Below are 24,135 nucleotides of genomic sequence, written 5' to 3'. Positions count from 1 at the left end.
ACTTAGCTCTAAAGAAACCCTTTGTTTTCAAATAAATCAGTGCCTGGTTTTAGATAATTCTATAAAGAATCCTATTCATCCACCACATAACGTATTAGTTAACATGAAAAGAGCACCAAAGAGGCAGCCAACCTCCAAAAAATTCTGAAGAAAAGTGAAGTTAAACCGATCTATCCGGCATATGCCTTCAGAGTTACATATAATATGTGTGGACACATACACAAGATGTAAAACCTCATTGGAAACAGCACAGTTTGTTCTTGATTCAAACACTTCACACTAACACAGCTGAAAATTTCGGAGCACCCTGGCCACGTTCTCCCGCCAGAGCAATCTAATTGCTCCGGTTTTCTGTCACTGCTGCAAGTATCACATGATTTTCAAGGGACACCACCAAGGGACAGCTTTGGGGTCCCCTGACAGAGAAACCCCATATGTTTTCAATCAGGGCTCTGAAAACAGACGGATGGCAGGAAAGAGTTGTTAGACCCAGCAATTCCAAAGACAACAGATATTCTTTTACCAAGAGCTGATTTGGGAGGGTGAAATTTAGATGTTTCAATACAAAAATGCTGCCTAACAATTTCCATGCTAGCCTGAAAATCCAGAACCCCTTGTAAGAGCAATTGATCAAGCTAAATTAGTTATTTACAAAAAATTTACCATAAGTACCAGGAGATTAGATTAACACCGTTATATTCATTACTTAAATGAAATACTTAAATGAAACAGGAGGGCCTAGTATTTGAAAAAAAAAAACAGGAGGCAAATTGGATTCTAGGCTGTCAGCATCTACTATGACTCTAGATAACCCCCTTCTGTTTCATTTCTTACCTCTCATAAAACATTGCTATATGCTTTTTAATGCTACATGCTTCTTTTACTTAAAAACATAGCTTATTTCTTTTCTTTTTTTTTTTCAATAATATTATCAAGATGCATCATTACTACTGCACCAAGGAAGCAGAAGTCTCCTACTTCTTCGATGCACTTGTCTTCAGGCGTTTGACAGTCTGGGTACTTTTGCCAGGTAGCTTTGTTTCTGAACTGTTCTAAATTTTCTCCATTTTGTAGTTTTTGGTAGCATTCCAAACTCATAGACTTAATGCTTCTTGCTTTTGCAAGGTTAAATCCCATCCAAAGGGAGTATAAAAGTTATTTTTTTCTTTAATTACCTCCTATCCCTCTTCCATGCTCTTCCCAACATTAAAGCAAAACACATACCATAAACTGGAAATTCCATAGAGCTTAAGTAAAAGCATTCATTTTCTGAATGCTCAGTCCTTACTTATCTACTAAACTTAGTACGAAACATATTTGGAGGCTTGATAGTGATCCCAGTTTATAAATACCTAACACTAAGAAGCCAAAAAAAAAAAAAGTCCAAACCTAAATTATCATAATCTAAATACACAGTAGTTCTGTCAAAGTCCTGCAGACTGGGTACATTTGCATTTAAATACATATGTCCGACATTCCTGCACTTAAGCAGGAACTACACAGGGCACAGAAGAGGCCAGAAAAGAGACTGTCAAGGGCTGCAGCACGTGCTCTGGGAGGTGCATGGGAGCAACTGGACTCACTTAGCCTTGAGAAGAGGCTTCAGGGGGACCTAACGGCAGCCTCCCGATGTCCTTGAGAAGGTTAACAGGACAGAGACAGACTCTTTGCTGCGTTGCGTTGCACTGCATGAGAAGGGAAATCACTATGTGGGTAACTGACCACTGGGACAGGTTGCCCAGAGGAGCTGTGCAGCCTCTGTCTTCGGAGGTTTTCAACACCCAGCTAGACAAAGCCCTGAGCAACCCTGTCTGAACTCAGGGTTAACCCTGTTTCAAGCAGGAGGTTGCACTCAACACCTCCCAAGGTTCCTTCTAACCGGAATAACTGCATAATTTAAGATGTTTAGCACTAAGTAGCACTTACCCCTTTAGCATATCTTCCTCGCTGAATCCAGAAATGTCCCTGTAATGCAATCTTATACGCAACATCACAGGACAATAATCCTCACAATGATGCAAAGCCCTGAAATAGCTATCAAGATAGTTTCTGAAAAATGAGTGCCTTGTTTTAACAGCAAACAGAAAAGTTACGAGATCTCAAAAATTGGCACAGGGTTTGCATATATTTAGATATCAGATTTATATTGATAAATACTTGGGAGTGACTTCAATCCCACAGTTGTTCAATCAACACTCAAATATGAGGTATAACTCCATGGGGCACTGCAAATCTATTCTGATACACCTGCTACATTAGCAACATTAAGTCCAGAAGCAGAGGCAAAGCATTCCTTGGTCTGATGTCTGTTCCAAAATATTTTGCAATTAACAATACCATGGAAACATTTTAAATAGTTCTGTTTCCTCAGTTATTTCACAACAGTGAACAAGAGATGGAGAGGTACCGTTGAAGGAAAACTGATTGCAAGAACTGAAAGAGACAGCAGCAGCAAAGCAGCATGCTGGTGCCTCATAAGCAGGTGGAAATTTGTCAGTCTTGCTTCTCAGCGGAGGCAAAGGATCCGAAGTTGGTACCCCTTTGGTTTACTCCAGGAGAAATGTAACAGTCTGTAAAGTTATGCAACTTCTGCAGTGCATACTTTTGCAATAGTATTTGGCAAGGCACTTAGCACTAGCAGCTTGCCAGTCGCCCTCAGAGTTTCAAGTAAGACTGCCAAGAAATAAGATGTGATATCTCTTTGAATAAAGGAGCTTTGAAATAAATTTAGACACCAATCTTGCTTATCCACAGTCCCCCCCAGCCAGGTGCTTTCCCGCCCTAAAACGAAGAAACACTGTAGTTGCAAAGCTAAGCATGTCAAATATGAGGGAATGAGGAATTTCCCTCTCCTCATCAGATGATGCTCACAGGGTGCCTGAGAGACCCAAGTGAAAAGATCACGTGAAGATACAACCTTACTTCTTCCTTTGCTAAAGGCTAGGGAGGAAGACTCTCAACACAGAACTGGGTGAGGGAATGGAGTTACAGGTCAGGTCACAGAGACCCAAATCTGTGGTTCGGATCGGTTATGACAACACCTAAAAACCTGCATAATAAATACAAAACTGCCAGGCTGACGCCTGTCGCCACACAGATACAGCACAAGACAGAGGTGGCCCAGGAGGGAGATTCCTGCACTGGAAATGGGGCTTTCTGGTAGGAAACACTGGACGCTCTCCCCACTTCACCTCCAAGTGACAGCTCCCCACTTGTAGCTCCTAAGCTACAAACTACAAACAGCTGTCACCTCCCACTCCAGATCTGAGAGCCCATTCTTCTCCTGGGCCCAGTTTTCTCCTACAGCAACGAGTCCAAGTGTTGCTCCTCTCTTCAAACATGGAGGATGTCATGGAAATTCTCACCTCTGATAACAGTCTCAGCATCAGCAACCAAGCACTAGGTCCCAGCCCTCCTCCCAGGGGAACACACAAACTGCTGCAACAGTCAGGTTCTGGTGCTCCCTCATGTCAGCCTCGGGCAACCTGCTGCATCTTCCATGAGATGGCCCAGGTTAAACACAAGGGGAGAGGCATGCCCTCCCACTCACTTACTTCAGCCTATGCAACAGCTGCAGAGGTGGGGGAAGATGTGGGCTTGAACGCCTCGGGCACAGGGACCAGGAGCCCAGGTTTCAACTACTAGAACACAGTCTACTCTTTAGACAAGTCCATCCACCACCAGCTCTCGGGGAAAGGTGAGCACTGGCTCCTCCTCTGGCAATGTTTTAAAAAGAAAGCCTATACAACTGTATTTTGAGACACAACCAATCCTATCAGCGTGTGTGTTTACAGTGTGCTTGCCAGGTGTCCTAGTTTCTTCATCTGCTAAGGGCTCTGATGCTCAGCTACGGCAGCTCTACATAAGGCGCTTAAGAACTTTCTGCTTAAAGATGGAGATCCAATACATTTAAGATACTGTGTTAGGTGGTTTGCAAGACTTGCGGCGGATAAATTCTACTTGAGAATTAGGAATGCAAGCAGGAACCTGATTAATACATTTTAAAATGTTCTCACAACATGCTGAAGCCCTTCAGTTCTACTTTGGAATAACTGTTTGCTTTGCAGGTTATTTTAGCATATGGATACTACTTAAACTAGAACAAAACGAATCCTTCAATATAAACACTCAAAGTGTTAACTTCAAATAAAAGCAACATATCGATTTACTACAGCTCGCTCTATATAAATACATAGGTTACTTATGCTAGTTTCTAGTTCCTCACTCTACAGAAAAAAATAATTCAAAGCAGTGTAAGTCTTCAATGACTTAGGAATGTCCAAAAATGAAGCCACAAAAACAACAAATAGTGACTTGCCTTTTGGGAAGTGCCCGCTCCTTAAAAATAACATTTTTCTAAATGACAAATTAGACAGCCAAAAATAAATATTCATTTACAACTACAAATATGTGTAATCTGATCTCAATTTACATGCAGAAATGCAGGGCATTTGTGTATGAAATGGCTTGTAGCCGTGGGACAAAAATGCCCCAGTACTTGCATGCAAATTATAAATCCGAAACCATCTGGAAAATGATCTGGGATATACGCAGGATAACCCAGGAGAGAGCTGATGTGTGGATGTGGCTGAAGGATCACAGCTTATTAGAAGCTTATCCTGTATGGATGGGATGGAAAATAAGATTTGACATACCCTCTTATACAGCGATGATTAACATGAACCTGCAATTAGCACGCACGGCATTATAAAATGACAGATGATTTCCATCATAAACCCTAGATCCCAGAGGAGACAAGAGTTGCTTTGCATCTACTTTTATTTGCTAATACCTGTGACGTTTTATTTAATATACTTTATTTTTGGCTCTCAGCATACCCTATTGAAGTATCTTGTTGCTGGGTCAAATCAGCTTTGGAGGCTTGCAGCTACTCCAGCTAGCTAGGCTGAAACAATTCTGCATATTAAAAACCAGCAATCACTATTTTAAACACATGCCATTACAGTCAAATTATCCACCTACTTGTGGATTGACTTTAAACAAGTCAAAAAATGAACAGAGTAGTAATTTTAAAGTGCCCACATCTTAAAACTTGAACTACTAGCTAGCTCCCTGCAATACATCATTTTATAAGCAGAGTGGGCTAGGAACCGCCCAACTAATGTCCCCCGTAGGTCCTTTGAAGACTTCTGTTCAATGAGACTTGAACATCCAGCTTTGTCAGGCTTCTTAGAAAGACACCTGTCCTTAGAGAATGCAAATGCAGAGAGCAATAGTAAAAAGCAACAGCTCCTATCAGTTGCTGATTATCAGAATGAAGATCCCCTCAGAACAACAACCAATGAATTACAAGTCTTGCAGTACTCTGGATGCAGCCTGTGTATACACCAGCCCACATAACTCTCCTTCCCCTCAGGAAATGTTTAATCCTCTTTTAAGATAACAATAGATACTGAATTTATTAGATTAACATGAAAGAAATTAAATGCACGGGCTGTCAGCATCTATTTTGAGTGTCCAATGTAAATGTCAACGCTATTTCAATGCTCGGAGCACATAACAAAGAGGCTGTAGCACTTACTAGAGCAAAATATAGAGATCGCTAACTTTTTTGCTGCCAACTAGTGCATATCCTGCTCTTCATACACTCCCAAAAAGTAAGGGAAAGAGCATGGCGGAATTCAGACACAAAAACAGCTCTGCAGGAGCACGTAAGTCCTGGCAAGGGGAAGCCAAGGAGCGCTGACCAATGCTCACAGAAGAACTGAGCCAAAGATGTCCTGCAAATACAAAGGCACGCAGGTGAGTGTTGTGGGATACTCTTTCGAGCTCCACTTGTTCTCCCCCTAATGCAAATCCTCCAAGTCTGCATCACAATTTTGCCTCCCCTGTAAAAGATCTGTGCAAAAGTACCGATACTTTGCCTCCTTCTGTGCAGGAGGAGAAAACATTATTTTAATATTCTCCCTGCCTCCAACCTTCTCTCATATTGAAGGTGTTTAAAGGGGTAAAGAGGCAATTCCAGCCCTTGCCTCTCTGGCACAGAGACCACGAGAAAGACAGACTGCGGACCTGAACTGCATTAACTGCTTTTCCTCTGTGAGGCACAAAGTGAACCAGGGTCTCCCATCCTCCCGGGGCACGGGGAAAGGGCTCTCTGGAAAAGGGCTCTTTCAGCTGCTCTAAACGTAAATGCCAAGCCATCCCTTACGTCTTGAATGTCTGCTTCCAGCTTAGCATTACAGTCTATGTGGAATTAAGTAGTGGAGCTGAAATGGAGTTTGGTGGTGTCTGTAGTTGCGACCCAGAAATCAAACCCTCCCGCACCCAGCTAGCCACGCAAAATAAAGCATAATATGTAAAACTATACATACACACAGTAATGCATAAAAACGTTAGGGCAAGAGTACTAGCAGGAGCAAGTGTCACTGCTGGAGAAGGGTGGGAATAAAAAAAAAGACGAGAGGAGAACGTGAAATGCAGAATGACTTTGCAACTTCTTTGCAAATACAGTATCTAAGATACAGCAGCTGAAAAAAAAAAAAAAGCGTAAGTTTCTCCGTGTTGGTTTGTTTATTTACCTGCGCGCACTTCGCCCCCAGCCCGTCACTGGATCCCTGCAACGGGAGCCGCACGCCCACGCGGGTCGGCGTTTTCCTGCGCCAACAGTTCCCGTCCCACACCCTCCCTCCCACCCCACACCGCCCCCCGCAGAAGGCCGGGGGGGGCACACTGAACATACTCGGGGGGTCGTATGAAACCACTGGGGACGTAAGACAAGCACGCATACATTTTCGGGCTGCAACAAAAGGGAGGCAAAACGGCCCCGCGCCCCCCCCCCCTTACGCCCCCCGCCGCTGGACCTGCGTGGCCCCGGACGGCCCCTCTGTAAAACGCCCGGCCGCCTGCCGCCCGCCAGCGGCCACCGCCATCTGCACCGCTGCACCCCGCGTACCTGCCTGCCTGCCGCCGGCCGCCCGGGGCGGGCCGGGGGGTGTCGGGGTGTCCGTCCGTCCGTCCGTCCGCCCGCCCGCCCGCCCGCGCTGGCCTCTTCCTCCTTCCCGGCGGGGCGCGCGCTGCCTCCCCCGCCGCGTCAGCCGCCCTCCTCCTGCCGCCGCAGCCGCCGCAGCCGCCGGCGGACGGGCTCCCGCCCCCCCCCCCCCCCCCTCCCCTCCCTCCCCGGGCGGCGGCGAGCGGCGCCCGCCGCGGGGTCAGGCGGGGACTCGCGGCCGGCCCCGGCCCCGGCCCCGGCCCCGGCCCCGGCCCCGGCCCCGGCCCCGGCCCGCTCCGCCCCGGCCGCCAGCGGCCTGCCCCGGCCCCGGCCCCGGCCCGCTGCCGCGGAGGGCCCGCAGGCTGCAGCCGCCCGAGGGACAGGCGCCGGCAGAGCTGCGCCTGCTGCCTGCAGAGCCTGCGGCGGCCGGCCGACACTGGGAGGTGGGATTCGAGGCCGGATTACCGGGCTCGTCCGGCCTCCAGTTAAACCGCCCGGATAATCCAGGGCGACGGGGTCTTCCCCACGCCCGGCACCGAGCGGGCAGGGCGCGCTCCGCCGCGGGAGCCGGTTTCGGGGGGTGGGGTGTGGGCGACGGCGCCCTGCAGCAGCGCCTGCGGGGCTGAGCCCTTCGCGGGGGCTGGTGCGCGTCGCCTGCGTAATGCTGGGGCGCTCCCTCAACGGCAAAGCCGTCAGGCCCTGGCACGGGCAGCGAAGATGGATTTTCGGTGCCAGCGTTTCATTCATCTGGCCAGCAAAAACGAATTAATCGGGCTGGGAGGAGGAAAGAGACGTTGGAGCCGGGAGCCGGGGTGCAGAAGTGTCCTCCCCCTTCCCTCTTCTAGGTATTATTTTGCCTTTTTTCTTCTGTCGTCACTTTCAGCGCTCATTTCTCACAGCAGGATGTGGTAAAACCAGAGTTATCGGTTTGCCTCAAGGAACATTTGTTGACTTCTGGCGGCTTCTTCCATGCTTCCTGCCACGCTTTCTTCTCCACAAGATGCAGCACAGAAAAACCCACCCCACCTTTAATTTGCACAATCCTGCCTCCAAACACTTCTGTGTATCAGATTCGTGGTTCCGAGTATGGCCAGCTGAGGTTCACCCGCGGCACGCCTAAGAAGATGGTACCAGCTTGGAGGCTTCACCAAAAAAAGGAGAATTTCAGGAAGGCCTTAGAGATGGGACGTGAGATGAGGGAGGTTGTTCCAAGCACAGATGGGGCATGGGTGAAATTTTTGAGTGGCAAAAAGAGGAAGGCAAGAGACTACTGAGACAGGAAACAGCTCTTGTATCCTGAGATGCAAGAAAGAAAACAGAGACTACAGAGTGGGCAAAAGTGAATCCTAGACAAAGAGCTCGATCTGATGGTCTGGCATAGTTAATCTGATGTCCTAGTATATCTTAAAAGAATGATCGCTACATTAGTGGCCCTTCAGTACAGTTTGGGCAGTTCCTTCCTTCCCCGCTTCTAATTAAGCAAAGGAGTGAGACAAAATAAAAGGTACAGCTAAAAGCCACATCTTTGAGGAAAGGTAGGAATAAGCAGTTCTTGCCAAGATGGTATGATTTCATGCAAGCTTCCTCTTTTACTCTCTTCATTTGAGGATTTTGCTAGCACATTTTTAGTGGGAATGCTGTTTCAGCCCATCATTATGCCCAGTCATTTGACTGCACCTATAATTCACTTCTGGTCTCGGTCTTTCCTGTAGCCTTCCACCACTTGCTGGAATTGTACACTGGAGCTGCTGCAACAATTGTTGTTGTATCGAACATTTCTCTTTCTGACTGACAGCTTCTTTGAAACTGTGCTGATGGTCCACAATACAAACTTGGAAAATTGCCAGATTTCTTTAGATCATTTATCATAGAAAGCTGAAGTACATTTAAACATCATGGGAACTACCGACCTGTCAGCTTCACCTCTGTGCCTGGGAAGATCATGGAACAGATCCTCCTAGAAGCTACGCTAAGGCATGTGGAGGACAGGGAGGTGATTCGAGACAGCCAGCATGGCTTCACCAAGGGCAGTCCTACCTGATGAACCTAGTGGCCTCCTATGATGGAGTGACTACATCACTGGTCAAGGGAAGAGCTGTGGATGTCATCTTTCTGGACTTCTGTAAGGCCTTTGACACAGTCTCCCACAATATCCTTCTCTCTAAATTGGAGAGAGATGGATTTGATGGGTGGATTGTTCGGTGGATAAGGAATTGCTTGGATGGTTGCATCCAGAGGGTAGTGGTCAATGGCTCAATGTCCAGATGGAGATCAGTGACAAGTGGTGTCCCTCAGGGGTCTGTATTGGGATGAGTACTGTTTAGTATCTTCAACAATGACATAGTGGGATCGAATGCACCCTCAGCAGGTTTGCAGGTGGTGCAGCTGGCACACCTGAGGGACCGAATGCCATCCAGAGGGACCTGGACAAGCTTGACAAGTGGGCCCATGTGAACATCATGAGGTTCAACAAGGCCAAGTGCAAGGTCCTGCACCCAGGTCGGGGCAACCCCTGGTATCAGTAGAGGCTGAGGGATGAAGGGATTGAGAGCAGCCCTGCGGAGAAGGACTTGGGGGTACTGGTGGGTGAAAAACTGGACATGAGCCGGCAATGTGCTCTCACAGCCCAGAAAGCCAACCGTATCCCAAGCTGCATCAAAAGAAGCGTGGCCAGCAGGTCGAGGGTCCCCATCAAAGGAAAGACATGGACCTGTTGGAGTGGGTCCAGAACAGGGCCACAAAAATGATCAGAGGGCTGGAGCACCTGTCCTATGAGGACAGGCTGAGAGAGTTGGGGTTGTTCAGCTTGGAGAAGAGAAGGCTCCGGAGAGACGTCACTGTGGCCTTTCAATACTTAAAGGGGGCTTATAAGAAAGATGGGGACAAACTTTTTAGCAGGGCCTGTTGCAATAGGACAAGGGGCAATGGTTTTAAACTAAAAGAGTGTAGATTCAGGCTACGAATAAGGAAGAGATTTTTTACGATGAGGGTGGTGAAACACAGGAACAGGTTGCCCAGAGAGGGTGTAGATGCCCAATCCCTGAAAACATTCAAGGGCAGGTTGGACGGGGCTCTGAGCAACCTGATCTAGTTGAAGATCTTCCTGCTTATTGCAGGGGGGGTTGGACTACATGACCTATTTAAAGGTCCCTTCCAACCCAAACTATTCTATGATCTTTGTAACCTTCTGTTTCTCATAAGTCTTGCATACATTTAACACTACGTCCTTGCGGGTGTCCTTGATCCATCTTCCATGTGTAATTGTTTAGAATACAGTCACACAGAAAACTATTTTCAGTACAACTTCCAAAAGGCAAATCTCTAGACAGAAAGGTTATGCAGCTTGACCCATTCAAGAGATTCACCCCTGTTATGCAGAAGTAACGCCAAAAAGTGACAAGAGGGATTCTTGCCATATTATATACTTGGGAGAAAGTGTTTGATTAACACAACTAAACCTTTCCTGTAAGGCCTAGATTTTCAGGAATTAATCTTTCAGTATTAGAACACTATTTCTGCATTGGATTAAATTGGTAGAGGCAAGACTGAATAATAGATGTATCCACTCTCCTTTCCCTTCTCTCCCAAAGAACCTCAATGAGGAAAAAGTCTTGGAAGGTTTTCTCCTGTATCAGGACAAAACCAGAAACAGAACAAAAAATGTTCTTTTCCCCTCTCCCAAAAGGAAAGAGCTGTTCGACCCCAGAGTAGCCTATAACCTGATGTATCTCCACAACATTCTTGTACTTCTAAAACACTGGATAAACTACCTGGGTTTGTTGGTGCTCATCCCATACTGGTGCCAGGATTTTGACTTCCAAAGCTCTAACAACGTACTCTTGTATTGTTTATTCCTTCTCTGAAATTAAAAATTGTAAAAAGCATCCATTTTAAGTGAAAGCCACCTCAGTTATCTAACAGTAATAGGCAACTCTTTCAAGAGTTTTCCTGACACTTAAAAAGAACACAGAGCTAGCAGGAAGAAAAACAAAAGGACAGTCATAAACAGCAGCTTTTATCAGTTGAGGAGGCTGAACCACTGGCAGTCTCTTCTAGTCCTTTTTTTTGCATGCGTGAAAACCACTACAAATCTTTCTTTGACCTGAGAGAATCCATTTTTCCTGCTTTACATGCAGTTTGACACAAACTAGGTGGCTTGAGAAAGACATGGTCCTCCTGCAAGTGATGGGTTGGCTTGCTGACAGCCTGGGAAAAAGATTCCAGTCTGAACCACAACCTGCAGAGGCAGCCCTGGCCCCTCCATGACATTGCTGTGGTAGTGGAGCCCCATGGCGACTGTAAATTCGCACTCTTTCCAAGTTCAGTTCTCTGCACCAGAGACTCTTCTGTGGCTGCTCAGGCTATCACACTCCTGTACAGCCACAGCACAAGACCGAGATATCAGTGAGAATCTTAACCACCCCCCCTTCAGTATAAGCAAATTTCACCTAAGGTGAAATCCTCCTTAAAAAAAAAAAAGGAACAAAGACAAAAATTACTTGCCACTACAGTCAGCCTTTTATTTTTTTCCATTGTAATTGCCCTGTAAGAACAGCATGTTTTCCTTTTGCTCTGGCATTCGGCTGTGAGGACATAAGTACACACTCAAGGTCCCTAATAATACGTCATCCACAATAGGAAGCACTAAACCTAGAAGATCTTTAAAAGGTCAGTCGCAGTCCTGCTGCTGAACAAACAAAGCTAGTAGATGTACCTCATTTGTTCCATCATCTGTTTGTTCCATTGATTGTTTTCTTTTCTTACACTTATCCTTGCAGACAGGTTGATCTGTTTAAATACACAGAGGTCAATGTCTGAATAGCTCACCTAGAAGCACCAGCAACACAGAAAGAAAATGGGAAAAAAAAGAGATGATGATGACATCCTGATTTTAAAGCTTAACAAAACTCCTATCAACATCAGCAGTCTGGTGCAAAGACTGAGGTCAGAGTAAACCCTTTGTGCAGTCACTGAGTAGTTGTGGAGATGCTGTATTCTCCACCTTATTGTGAGACATCAAACCACCAAGAAAGGAGGAAACATCTTTTGCAAGGTCACCATTACTTCTGCCTTCTTGCTATTCCTTCTTTAATTCTCTTTGTTGCTTCACCAATTTGCATGTCTCTGCCTTTCTTCCCTTTGCACTTCTTCCCCATAGCAACTCTGCCTCCATACATCCTACTTTTGCCTCCTCCCACATCAAGAAGCTGCCTAATAGTGCAGGCTGAAATTTAGAAGAGAAAATTGCAAAGATGAAGGGTCGTTAGCTGATGTGGCCTGGTAGTGAGCTTTCTAGCACTATAGGCTATAAACCAGAGTAGGGAGAAAAGAAATAGATTAAAGACAAGTGGAATAAAAGAAGTTAAGAAAGTTTTAAAGTAGAGAGCAGAAAGTTATACAAGGTGATCTTTCAGCTAGGACTGTCTGTTCGGCAGACCCGACAGTACACGCTCAGACTAGTTAGGTTCCCCCACAACCACATACTAGCAAGGAAATAAATCAATGATTACGTATCGCGGGAAAGGCTTGTTGTGACATGGCATTCATCTGCCACTGAGTCATGTTCATGAAGAGGTTCCTATCTTCAGGCACACAAATTCTCATTTTTTCAGAGCAAGTTCCTGAAGGAATGATAAAGTTTGCCTTCAGGGGGCTAGCTAACTATTCATATTTCTAATAAGCTTAGAGCTTTACAAGGTAAACGTATTGAATTTACTTTCCTCCAGTAAGGTAGTATAACACTTACATGTTTTATTGAACATTTGAAACATGGACTACAGCAATTAAGATGAAAATTCAACACAAATGTTAAATAAAAAGAAACTTAAGTGCTTTATTAAGCTCCTGGAACTTGGTTGCCAAATCACATCTGGGGATCTCTAACTCCCATTGTGCCTCCCGGAAAAAAAAATCATCTTCTTCAAAGCATTGCCATTAGACTTTCATACCAATACCCAAATCAGAACAGGTAGAGAAGAGTGGAGGTCACCCTTCTCGTAGCCAGCATTTTAAGTTGTTTTCACTTGGTTATATTTCCTACACCTTTGGATGCCTTGAGTTTTGTACTTTAGTTTGTACTTATCAGTGTAATAAGTAAATCTAGATCAAATTTTGCAGAATTGGATGGAGTCCACCACAGAAGGATATTCAGGTGAGGTGCCCACCTCCAGAGTGTAAAGAGAGACATGTTTCCAAGTCTTAGCTGTTATTAAATAATGGTCATTAGCAGTCTAATCCTGAGACAAGGTGAATACCAATGAGTTGAGTAGGAAGAAGATATTGCCAAGTTTGTGGGTGATACTTCAGGACATGTAAGCACTGTTACTTAGCCTCTAACTATGAGCAGCTTTCAACGCAGTACAGTTCTTTTGAAACAGCGAGAGGTAAGCAATTGAGCATGGGATCCTCCATCTAGGTAGCTAGTAAACACACTTCATTTTCTCTCCCTCCTTCCAAAAAGTAAATTTGTTATTCTTTTATCATATCCTCTTACTCAACTGCTATGGCATGTTATGCTACCTTTAAGTATGTTCTCTATAAAGTTCAAGGTTAATTAGACCAGAAGGTTCACTGCCCTTCAGCTTTTGTTACTGGATACATTGTAAGGTTCATCCATTCACACCATGAGCCTGTTTAATTTTTGCATACAAAGCCGAGCCCATTGTTTGCATTCAGGATCCCTGCTGCTATGAACTATTTGTCATATGAAATACCAGTCACGTTGGCTACAGCATCTAACAGTCAACATCTGCAAGCAGAATTAACTAAAATAAAGGAAGACAGTATATTCTTTAAATCTGTAATGAACTTCTTTAAAAATAATAAAACTATTTATCTTTAATATATTAAATAACAGTTCTCAAACGTCCAGCCAAGAATTAGAATCTATTTCTCTACAAAAAGACCCAAGAAAAAAAGGCAGTATGGCATGTATTACAAGGGTCCAGCATGTATTACAAAGGTGCTACATAATTATTATATTTAGATACCTCCAAATGGAAAACCAATGGATACAACAAAGAAAACATGAGAGTACATATAGTAAATCTTACTCACGGCAACATGTAATAATTAAGCAGATGATAAGTTAGAGGCCCTAAGTGAAACCCTAACTCTACTTTTGCTTCTTAAGATAGTTTTATAAGAGGGAACTGGGGTTAAATCTTAGTGGTATAGGAAACAAACACATCATGATATAACAAGGAAAGTCTTCAAGAGGTTGAAATTGAATTAACTTACCAAAGTTTCAGTGTAAGAAAACATCCCACTTAGAAAATAGATTTATTTAATGAAGTGGGTTTTTTGTTTCTTCTCTCTTTTCATTTTCATTCCAGCTGTGGTTGCGTTTTGGGGAACAAGAAAGTCCCAGCCTCAGATGTTTCCCATGAGTTGTCAGGAAGTACCAAAGATGAGGCAACAGCTTTCCCAGAAATAAAATCTCAAAACCTACCACAAATTCATGGAGCTGTTCTTATTTGTCTTAATATAGGAGTTGGGATGTAAAGTCTTTAAAAGAAGAGAATAAGCCTTTTCAGTGGGCAAGAGTAGAAGGTTGTAGGGAAGCTAAGTTACCCATTTCTAAGTAAGTGAAGTGGAGGGGTTAATAGAGTTTATATACGTGAAGTCTTTTTAATATAGGTGTAAATCAGAAGTGTTGTTGCTTAATCCTCACTCTTCATTAACACAGGCACTCTTTTCAGTCCTGCTGATAGTAAGAGTACAACTTAAAAATTAAAGTTTTTGCTTTCCTTCAGTTCTGTTGTTCTGCTTTCTCTTCTTTACTGTCTTCTGTTCTATGACCTTTTCTGCACTGTAATGCAATACAAATGAAACCAGATTAAGGAAACCTATGAAATCTCTTCTGTAGGGTAAACTGGGAAAGACCTGAAGCTACTCATCTTGTTTTTATAAACTTGCACACAGAAATAAGCATAGTGAAATACAATGAGCATACAACAGAAGGATAACTGAACTGGGCAACTGAAGGAGAGATACCCATGTTACTAAGCCCTGGGGTCTGTAACGTGCTGAAACTCCATTCTAAAAGCATCTATTTCGTAATCAACTCTTGCAGAGAAGAATAGAGCGAGTGCCCCAGATGTGCTAACCAACTGGTACCTGGATCTGCTCTCAGTAGAGCATGTTTCAAACACCAGTAGCTATCTGCATCTGAGGTAGCTTCTTTGCTGGTGGGAACTGGTGGAAGTTTACGAGAAATCCTTTTGTACACATGATAGGAGATAGCTACTCACAAAAGGTCTGTTTGGGAACTGTCTGCAGTCCTAGGAAGTGACTGAGGCACAATATTTAAAGTAGGGATTAGATAAACCTAAACCAATGTTAAACCAGTGCCATGTACTCCAGAATACTTTCAGATCCTATCTGTTCCTAAAGAGTTGTTTGGGGAAACTATCCACTGTCTCTCCTACACCTAGACTTGAAAGGCAAAGTTTTGGGTGCAGTTACATATCCTCTAGTTTCTTCTCCATCTTATTCAGACAACTGTAGTACAAATACCTGCCTGAGGCCTTCTTCCAGGGCTCTGGTATTGTGCAACAAGAGGGATTGCTGGGACTCCCTTTCTGCAGAGTTGGGGTTTCTCACCCTGCCAGAGGCTGCTTATGTTGTCTCCCCATACCAGAGGTCCTCTGTGCATTTCTTTCCCCCTCCGCTACCCCATCAATTCACTGAATCTCTTCAGTCCCCCAATACTTTAATTCATTTTTCATTCATGGAAGGAAACATGTCAGAGAGCCAGTGAAGTGCTTTGGAAGAGCTGAGTTGGGAATAATGCTCTTAGGAGGGGTAATGGCTTCAGTCAAATATGCTTTGATCTGTGTACATTGTTATAAAACTAGCTGAAACTCTCACCTCTGCTAACCCACGTACAAGAAGGTAAGCTCTCAGTCTCTTTTTCTCAAATTCTCGTTTTGCTTTTTTCTAGTTTTCAACATAGTAGCATGTTTTTTGTTTGTCTCTGTCAGGAACATTCCCCAAGTTTCACAGTTCACCTTGAGCGCTGGGCTGGCTGCTCATGGTGTAAACAGGAGGTGAACAAAACTTAACTGTCAGAGGGGTGGGCTTAGCAGTCATAGACACAAATAGAAAGATAGGAAATGGTTGGGAGTAGAGCAAATTATTTATCATGAAGCAATATCATCTCTTGACATATTTTTTTCTCATATCCTCTAATTTTGTATCTTCTTTCTTTACTGGTATCTTGGCTCTTACTTCCAGTCTGTGCGTGATACCAGCCTCAGTTACCTAGCTCTTGCATGCTTAGATGAGGACATCCATTCTTTCTCTCACGTCTTTTTTTTTTTCTAGACTATGATTATTTTTTGTTCACCTAGTTTGGAATTTACCCTGTTGGTTCACATGCTTCTTGAAATGAGGTACCAACAGACACTGCGCTTGCTGCAAGTTGCCATGTTGATCATTTTGTCTTACCTGTGATACTCATGCTCTGAATCCTTTAAAAGGCTTTGCTTTTTCATAATGACATGACATGGCTGACTCACAATCAGTTTATGATTCACTGTGTGCACTGATCCTTTCTGAAGAATGTTTCCAATAAATTTACTCCCTTATCTTGTGATTATAAGTAGGAATAAAGTATTATATATGCTGATTTCTAATCCTATTCATTTCACCAGTTTCATAATTTTGAACTATAAATTTCTCCCTCAAAGTGCTTGCAACTCTTTCCAGCTTAGTGTTTCCCACAAGTTTAGTAAGTATAATCTTGCATGTAATTAATGAACAGACTGAGGACAGATGCCTGCATAACCTCATTTTGATATGCTTTTCCAGTTTGGTAGTGACCAGCTGCTCTGCATATGCCATGGTTATGTAAGTATGCTGTAATCATGACTTTTCTATCTAGCACAGCAGTATCCGATCGGCGCATTTTCTGCTAGCTTGATTGTAAGGTGTAATGTGAGAGGATACCAAAAGTCACAAATGCCAAGACAAGACAGCTGTCACTTCTTCTCATATATGTGGCCTGCTCTGAGAGAAAATAGGTCACCATATTGGGCTGGCATTGTCAACCATTCCTCCTCATTGTAATAATGTGTTTGCAGAATATCCTCCTTATATCCCCTTAATTGTGTCTTGCTTTCTGCTTTGGCATAGGTGGATTTTTTTTTACCATATTGCTTTCTGTTTGGCAATTTGATTTAGTTTTTTATTTTTGGTATGGTTCTTTTCAAGTTTGGGGGTCAGTGTCATTGTTTAACCAAGTTGATTTTTCTGCACTTTACTATTCCTTGGATCAGGGTGGAAATCTTATCTAGCAATGTGGAGAGTTTCAAAGATTTTTTTTTAAAGTCCATTTTCTTTCTTTCTCTCTCTTGTCATTTCATGAACAGTTGTGCAACTTGTTTGCTAATTTTGTTCACTCAGCTAGATTTGCTTAGATTCAAATCTAGAAAGCCTTCCCTACAGGATGTCTTACATCTATATCAACAGAATCTCTCTCAAACTTTCTACCTGTTAGCCAACTTTCTCCCACTGTACCCATTTGCTAGCAGATATCTGTTAATTTGAGTAGTGAACTTGGTGGTAATGAAGGACCGTAGTATGATTTTATTTGAAATCCTCCCCTTAAAATTATATCCCCTGAATCTTCCTCATGCAGTGCTCTATAGTAAGGTCATACCACAGTGGGATCTTTCCTCTGCATTCTCTTCACCCCTATTTTGTTGCAGTTATTTGAGGAGATCTCCTGATGACTTCTGGACCTCAGAACAGGCACTCATGTTCTCAGTGTGCAAATCATGGTTTCCCGTCATACTTCAGCATGCAATGTTCTTTTGTATCAGTATGTGTTTTGTGAACAACCCACCACACTTGCTGTGCTAACGAAATCTTGGTGCATAAGCAAAGCTTGTCCTGCTCATTTGCTCAGTAGTATACAATCATCTAGGGTGTTCAGCAGTTGGACCCTCCGTTTTTATTTATGTGATCAGTCAGATAAAAGGCAATAGAGTGACAAAGTAGTTGTGCCTTATAGCACTAATCTATCATCCGTGTAGCGTGGCAGTTCCTGGCATCAGTGGGAAGGTTCACTTGGTTAGCTTCTGCTGACACCTACTGCCAGAGCTGAACGCAGCAGAGAGAGGAGACGGCTTTGACACTCTCCCACATGGTTCATGGTATGTACCTTTGGCTTCGGACTACCGAACTTAAAGAGATAAATACCACCCATAGTTTTATGGAAATAAGAGTAATACAGATCAGAAATGGCAAAGTCTCCAGGAGCAATTTGGGGTTTTTTTTGCTGTTTTTCTTGTAAAATTAGTGAAGGACAAGAGTTAATTGAAAGTAACTTTATGCATTTCCCATGATAGAAGCTCATGAGTTTATGGCTAGAAGGCAAAAAAGATGTAACTTTTTTTTTTTTTTTAAATATATGATACATCTTCATTGTTACTGCGAATGGTTTTAAATCGGATTCAAGAAAAAAGCTTCTCCTCAAAGCAATTCCTGCGCAGTGGTAGGGACCTGTTTCTTTGTTTCTGCAAACCTCCTTTTCACTCATTTCAATACCTAGAAATCACATCCAGGACAAGGAAGTGTGGTAGAAGATCCCACTTAAGGGAAGGTTGTTAGGTTTAGTGAACTGCAATGAATTCATGCACACAAGAGCTGTAGTTCAGACCTTTATGGTCTAAACAGAAGAAGAACCTTCTGAGCTATCAGAAAACTAGAAACTATTATAACATCTGACTACTGGTGGTAAGGGTGTTTGTGCATTTTGGAAGAAGAGATATTATGCTCGGTTGCCAAAGGACAGGGCAACAAACCAGTTTGAAGGGTTTATCTAGTTTATATTTGAACTGTAATAACATCTAGGTTAAAACCCCCAGGAGAAAATCTGAGGATACACTGGCTTTGTTTTTCTTTTTTTTAGCCCATCGATCCACTCTCACCATTTCATATTTGTGTACCAGGTTCTTCCCCATGTCTTCAGCTCTGAAAAATACAGGCTCTCAACCTGTCAAATACTTCCAAATTTAAGCCTAATCACAAGTGAGGCATCATGTGTTCTCTGTAAGAAGCATTCATTGTCTTGGTCTCCCATTTACATCCTTGACTTGGGAATTCTTCTGTACTGGAAATGGCTGTTCATTCTTCTCTACTAAACTGGGTATTTGCAGAGCGAATTTCAGTAAGGACCAGACAGTAAATCAGGGCACTTAAATACATGTGAATGTCATATAGATTTAAGTAAACCTTTAACAGCTGCCAAGATCAGTGACTGTGCACACGCTGCGAACATACAAATCAATATGGCAGTGAGCATGTTAGTTGCTCAACCTATTTTATTTTGAGGCATTTATCTTTTAGTGAAATGGGATTGCACCATTCCTTCAATTTGTATTTGACAGAGCACTATGGAAAGCAGATAAATATTCACAGTAATTGCCATTGAGAGTTCCATATAATCATGTTACACATCTAAGCTAATAACACTTACATTCTCCTCTTTGTTAATGGTCTCCTGCCCTAAAGATTGATTTTCTATTGACAGTTGCTGGACACTGACAGTCCTGATGAATCCATTTCATTTGCCAGTTGAGCTGGCATCAACTCTCAAAGAGATACGCAGAATAAAAAATGCGGGGCCTTAATTTTGCAGAGGACTTTGCATGTGAAATCGATTTAATTTGCTTGCAAGATAGGGCCTCAGAACCAGATTTTGAGCCAAGAAATAGGACAGGTTAAAAAAAAACCCCTGTACCTGTTGAGCAGCTTGTCTTGGATGCCAAGATTGTCCCTGCATGGGAGTCAGCTGTAGAGCTGCTCGTACCAGACAAGGCTGTACCTGAGCAAACAATGGGAACATTGACTTTGCAGCAGCAAAGCCTTTGAGCAGGTTATTGGGATAGTTGTAATTAGCATTAGAACCTCTGCCCAGTATTTCCCTTTCCATGTTGTCTTCCTAACGTGCTTATGTTTTGCTAACACACATAACCACGTTTTGAGCAGCCCAAATTTGGTCGTGTGTAGGAATGACATCAATGTTAACAAAGTGCGTCTATTAGTGGTGTGAAATGCAGAACCTGTTGCAATGGCAGCAGTTCAAGCTCTGACTCTCTGAAAGCACCAAAGGAAAACACTTTTGCATTTTGCAGATTGTTGGAAGGCAGTAGAAGAGGGATATGGAAGTTATTCAGCTGGATGTATCCAGGATGATTTTCCAGTCCAGGTCCTCAAAATAAGCTAGATGCTGTTTTCTAACCACCATCGACTAACTATTAATTAACCCAAAGGTTTATGAAAGCTGAACTTAAGTTGCTCAGTGGCGATTCCTGTCTTTCCAGAACACTGTGCTCATCTGTGCACTGCCTCTGAGGACAAGGACGCGAGGAGGCCTGTGACCAACACCCCTTCAGCATACCGCGGTAAGCGTGGTGGTTAGTACTCAGGCTTTTAATAATGCCTGCTCAAGCAAAGGGCAACAAAACATATGCAGTTCAGCAGCAATTTGGAAGCAAGTGCAGGATTGGTTTAACAAGAGCGATTAATAAAAGAGTCCACACTGCATGGAACTCGAAGCGGCTCTGTGCAGTGAAGCACATACTGTTGTTGACTCCTTGTAGATAGTTGGTACTACTAATAGTACTTATGATATCAGAAGTACTATCCAGCTGAGGGCCTACCCATGATTTTTAGACACTAGAGTGTCATATCTAAATACAAAAAAGTTGCATTTGTTGTGGGTTGATGATACTGCTGTCTTCCCTCTAGCTCACACTTCTGTTTTCTCTCTCCTCTTTCTCGAGTGTTAAGGCTGAAATGTAGAGTGCTTTTAAGACCAGGTCAGGCAAAAATGCTAGTCTTGCAGGCTAGGCAGGATCAGCTCTGCCAGGGATTCAATGAAGAGAACACCAGACTTTTAGCTATTTTTTCTCCAGAATGCATGGCATGGTGAGCATGCTGAGCTGTAGCTGAAGGCTGATAATAACTTTCACTTCTTGACAAAATAGAGCATCTTCTAGTCCATCACGATCTGGTCTTTGGCACGCCGCACAAGCCTTTTGTTTCTGTTTAGCTGGAAAATTCCGTCATTGCTCTTCCAAAGAAACAAGTCCCTCTGAGAAATAATTGCTTTCACCTGGGAATGACCCATTTCCTGAGGGTGAATGGCAAAGAAGAGAGGGAATAGCACTGGGCGAAGATCAAACTTAAAATTTTAGACCTTGCATCCTGGGTCTGAAATGAATGCCTGGTATTTTGCCTGGCAGTGCTCGGTTCTCATCAACAATGTAGCATGAGTTCAGATGTATCCTGTTGCTGACAATTAATCACTCTTCCGACCCATTCTACATAGATCCAATTTTGTAATCAACGTGGTCTCCAAGTATGTGGTAGATTTGAAAGTAATCCTACTTTCCTGACTGTGACGTTGCCGTTCACATCGCCTGTGAAAATAGTGTGGTTATTGCCATGATCTCTGGTAGGACTCATTGCTACACTTCTGCAGGGTATCTACTAACAAGGCAGACGCTGTATTTCCTGAACTTCCCTTTAAGGCTGCTTAAAGGTTTAGTTTCTTGCGTGACCTGTATTCAGTGATGTAACACAGAACTTCCTTATCCTGTTTGCCAGATACAGTGTATAAAGCTTGTAAATAAATATGCATTTAATTTGCATAAATTATTAGCTTGCCAGAGAATTGTTATTTTTATCAAAGATTCTGTAGTGAAAGTTTATTGTTGCAGAAATTGCTTGGGCAATCAATCATGATGATAAGTCTGCATATAGCTGGAATACTTACAAATCATTCGTCGAAAATATTCATGTTAATTAGGGTCAAGCCACCATAAAATATAGATTACTCTATTGAATACCATTTATCAGTGAAATGAATGTAGGGAACAGGAAGGAGAAATGCTTTTGACGTTACAGTCATAGTTTAACAAGTGCTTTCATAAAAACATCTGGCTAGAGAAGTAAACAAAACATCAATATTTCTGTTGGCTTTGACAGTAAAAGCTAATTATTTAACGAGGGTGCTACTTATTATTTACTACAAAGTACTGTTAAAGTATGACAGAAGTGTTTATTTCCCATATGCGAAGAAAGGGATTGCTCCAGAGGCCAGCAATGTTACAGAAAAATTCTTTGACATTCCTTCAAAACACAGGCTGGGTTAGCACAGGATTGCCACCGTCCGATGCCCTGAATGGTGCCCATTCTCAATTGCTGCCACACAGTTTCACAGAGGACAGAGGCTTCCCTATTTGCATTTTTACTGCGTTCCTGCTACTTATGAAGGGAACACTAAGGAATGAATGGGCACAGACTGCTGATTTATCCCCAAACACAAGGCACACTGGCAGGATTATGGAGCTGGTGATGCTGCTACCTTACTGTCACACACATAAAAAAGAATTAGTAGCAGGCAAGAATGAAAATCTGTCTCATAATTTTCACCTTTTCCTCTTCAAACCTGTCCCAGATTTTGAAAGATCAGATAAAAGATTCTGCTGTGGAATACATACATTTACACACACATACATATTTTCTATGCTTGACAAATAACTGTAACCAAGAGGGAATGAGCATGCACAGCTCCGCTGCCGTCACTGGAAGGTGGCGGTGCTCAGTCTGTCACAGGGCCAGGCCTGGAGCCATTTTTTTCCCTTAAGCCTGGGATAAAGCACACGAACAGAATTTTTCCGTATGCATTAATCATCTGAATCTTTATAATTTAAATGTCAGCTGCATAAATTACTTTTCATGGATTAATGAAAATGAATCACGCTCTTTGTATTGTCAAGTACAAGCACAATACATTCTATGACTTTTATTCTAATTTTAAGTCGTTTGGGTGACTACAGAATAGGCAAGGCCTCGGGACATAGACGCCAGGCGTTTGCTTGGCTGGACGGGGATGACGAGGGAGGGAGGAAACGGTCATTTTTGCCCTTGCATTTGTAGGGCTGGGTCACTCTGGGCAGTACCCAGTGAGGTGCTGCCTTCTCCTCCAGAAGTTCAGCTTTTGTCTTCCCGCACTAAAGGATAAATCTCTATCTGGAACGGCTTCCAGAGAACTTAAAAAGACCCGCGCGCTGTCAGTAACCCTCCTTGAGCCCTCCGCGCGAACGCGCTGTCAGCCCGCTCTAATTCGGAGTCGCGAACGTTATTCCCTTTCGTTTTCGTGAAGTATCATTTCAGACGGCCACCGGAGATAACGTCCGCGCCAGCTCCATTCCCTCACTATCTCCGTACGTAGCACCAGCAGGAGGGACGGCTCGCGTTAACAGCGCGCTCCCGCGTCCCCTCGTCTCTTCTTTCGGCGCTATCAGCAGCTGGCAGCCGGGGAACACCTCCTTTTCGATGGCTCACCTCCCAGGGAGCCGGCCCGGCGTCGCTGCTGGGGAAGCGAAACCCCGCCGAGCCCGTCCCGGGCGAGTTCAGCCAGCAGGCAGGGCGCTGCTGCCGCCGCCGCCAGCCCCGCGTCGGCCAGGCCTCGCACCGGCGGGCCTTCGGGGCCAGAGCCCTGCTGCGCCCGGCAGGACGCGCTGCTGGCGGCGGGGGCTGGAGACCCGCGGCGCCCCCAGGAAGCCCCTCGGGGCTCGCCCCCGGGCACGCAGACGCTGCCTGGGCAGCGGCGGCGAGCTGCGGCCCGCGGCCCGCCTGCCGTGCCGGGCCCTGGCCGCCCGCCGGGCCCCTTTCCGTCAGCCCTTTAGTCGGCGGCAACCTGTTGGAGCTCGGCGCGGCAGCGCTGTGAGGAGACGGGCGCCGAAGCCGGCGGACGAGGCCCGGCGGCGGCACGGAGCCCCTCGGCTTCAGGCAGCGTGAGCGGCCTCCTTCCCCGGGCGCCTGCCCAGAGGGACGGGTGACAGGGGAGGGAGCCTTGCCTCCGCGTTCGCGCTGGGGGGGAGCAGGCAGCGGGTGCGGGACACACACACACACACAGAAGAGGAATACGGATGCGGGAGCCTCACCTGAAACACAGCAGCCTGCCCTTCCCCCACGGCCCACCGCGGGCGGCGCCCCAAGCGCTCGCGAAGCGCCCTAAGCGTGTCCCTCCCGGCTCCCCCTCCTCCGCGGCCCGGCCGGCAGAAGACTACGCTCCCCAGAAACCCCGCGGGGCGGCGCGGCCGGCCCGGCTCGCCCCGCCCCCGCCCTCCCTCCGCCGCCTGGTGTCGCGGTCCCTGTAGTCC

At 44.6% G+C, this 24,135-nt stretch overlaps 1 protein-coding gene and 1 long non-coding RNA gene across 4 annotated transcripts in view; both read right to left on the bottom strand.

Annotated features, from left to right (window-relative positions):
• SGK3 (serum/glucocorticoid regulated kinase family member 3) overlaps positions 1 to 7,077 on the bottom strand; it is a 64,405-nt gene extending 57,328 nt beyond the window's left edge. The window contains exon 1 of one of the 3 annotated variants that reach the window (XM_069779465.1): positions 6,921 to 7,077. The gene's annotated coding sequence lies outside the window, so the exon portion shown is untranslated. Of the gene's footprint in view, positions 1 to 6,916 lie in introns of all 3 variants that reach the window. The other 2 variants (XM_069779467.1, XM_069779462.1) reach the window with 2 other exon arrangements.
• A 12,186-nt stretch (positions 7,078 to 19,263) lies between these two features.
• LOC138684773 (uncharacterized) lies at positions 19,264 to 24,056 on the bottom strand. The gene is made up of 2 exons (XR_011324040.1): positions 23,917 to 24,056; positions 19,264 to 21,384 (listed from the first exon to the last, which is right to left on the bottom strand). It is a non-coding gene; the product is annotated as an uncharacterized lncRNA (long non-coding RNA).
• Positions 24,057 to 24,135: the final 79 nt, after the last annotated feature.

The sequence above is a fragment of the Haliaeetus albicilla genome, chromosome 3 (assembly GCF_947461875.1).
Source record: "Haliaeetus albicilla chromosome 3, bHalAlb1.1, whole genome shotgun sequence".
NCBI lineage: Eukaryota > Metazoa > Chordata > Aves > Accipitriformes > Accipitridae > Haliaeetus > Haliaeetus albicilla.
This window is presented reverse-complemented; position numbering and strand designations above follow the sequence as displayed.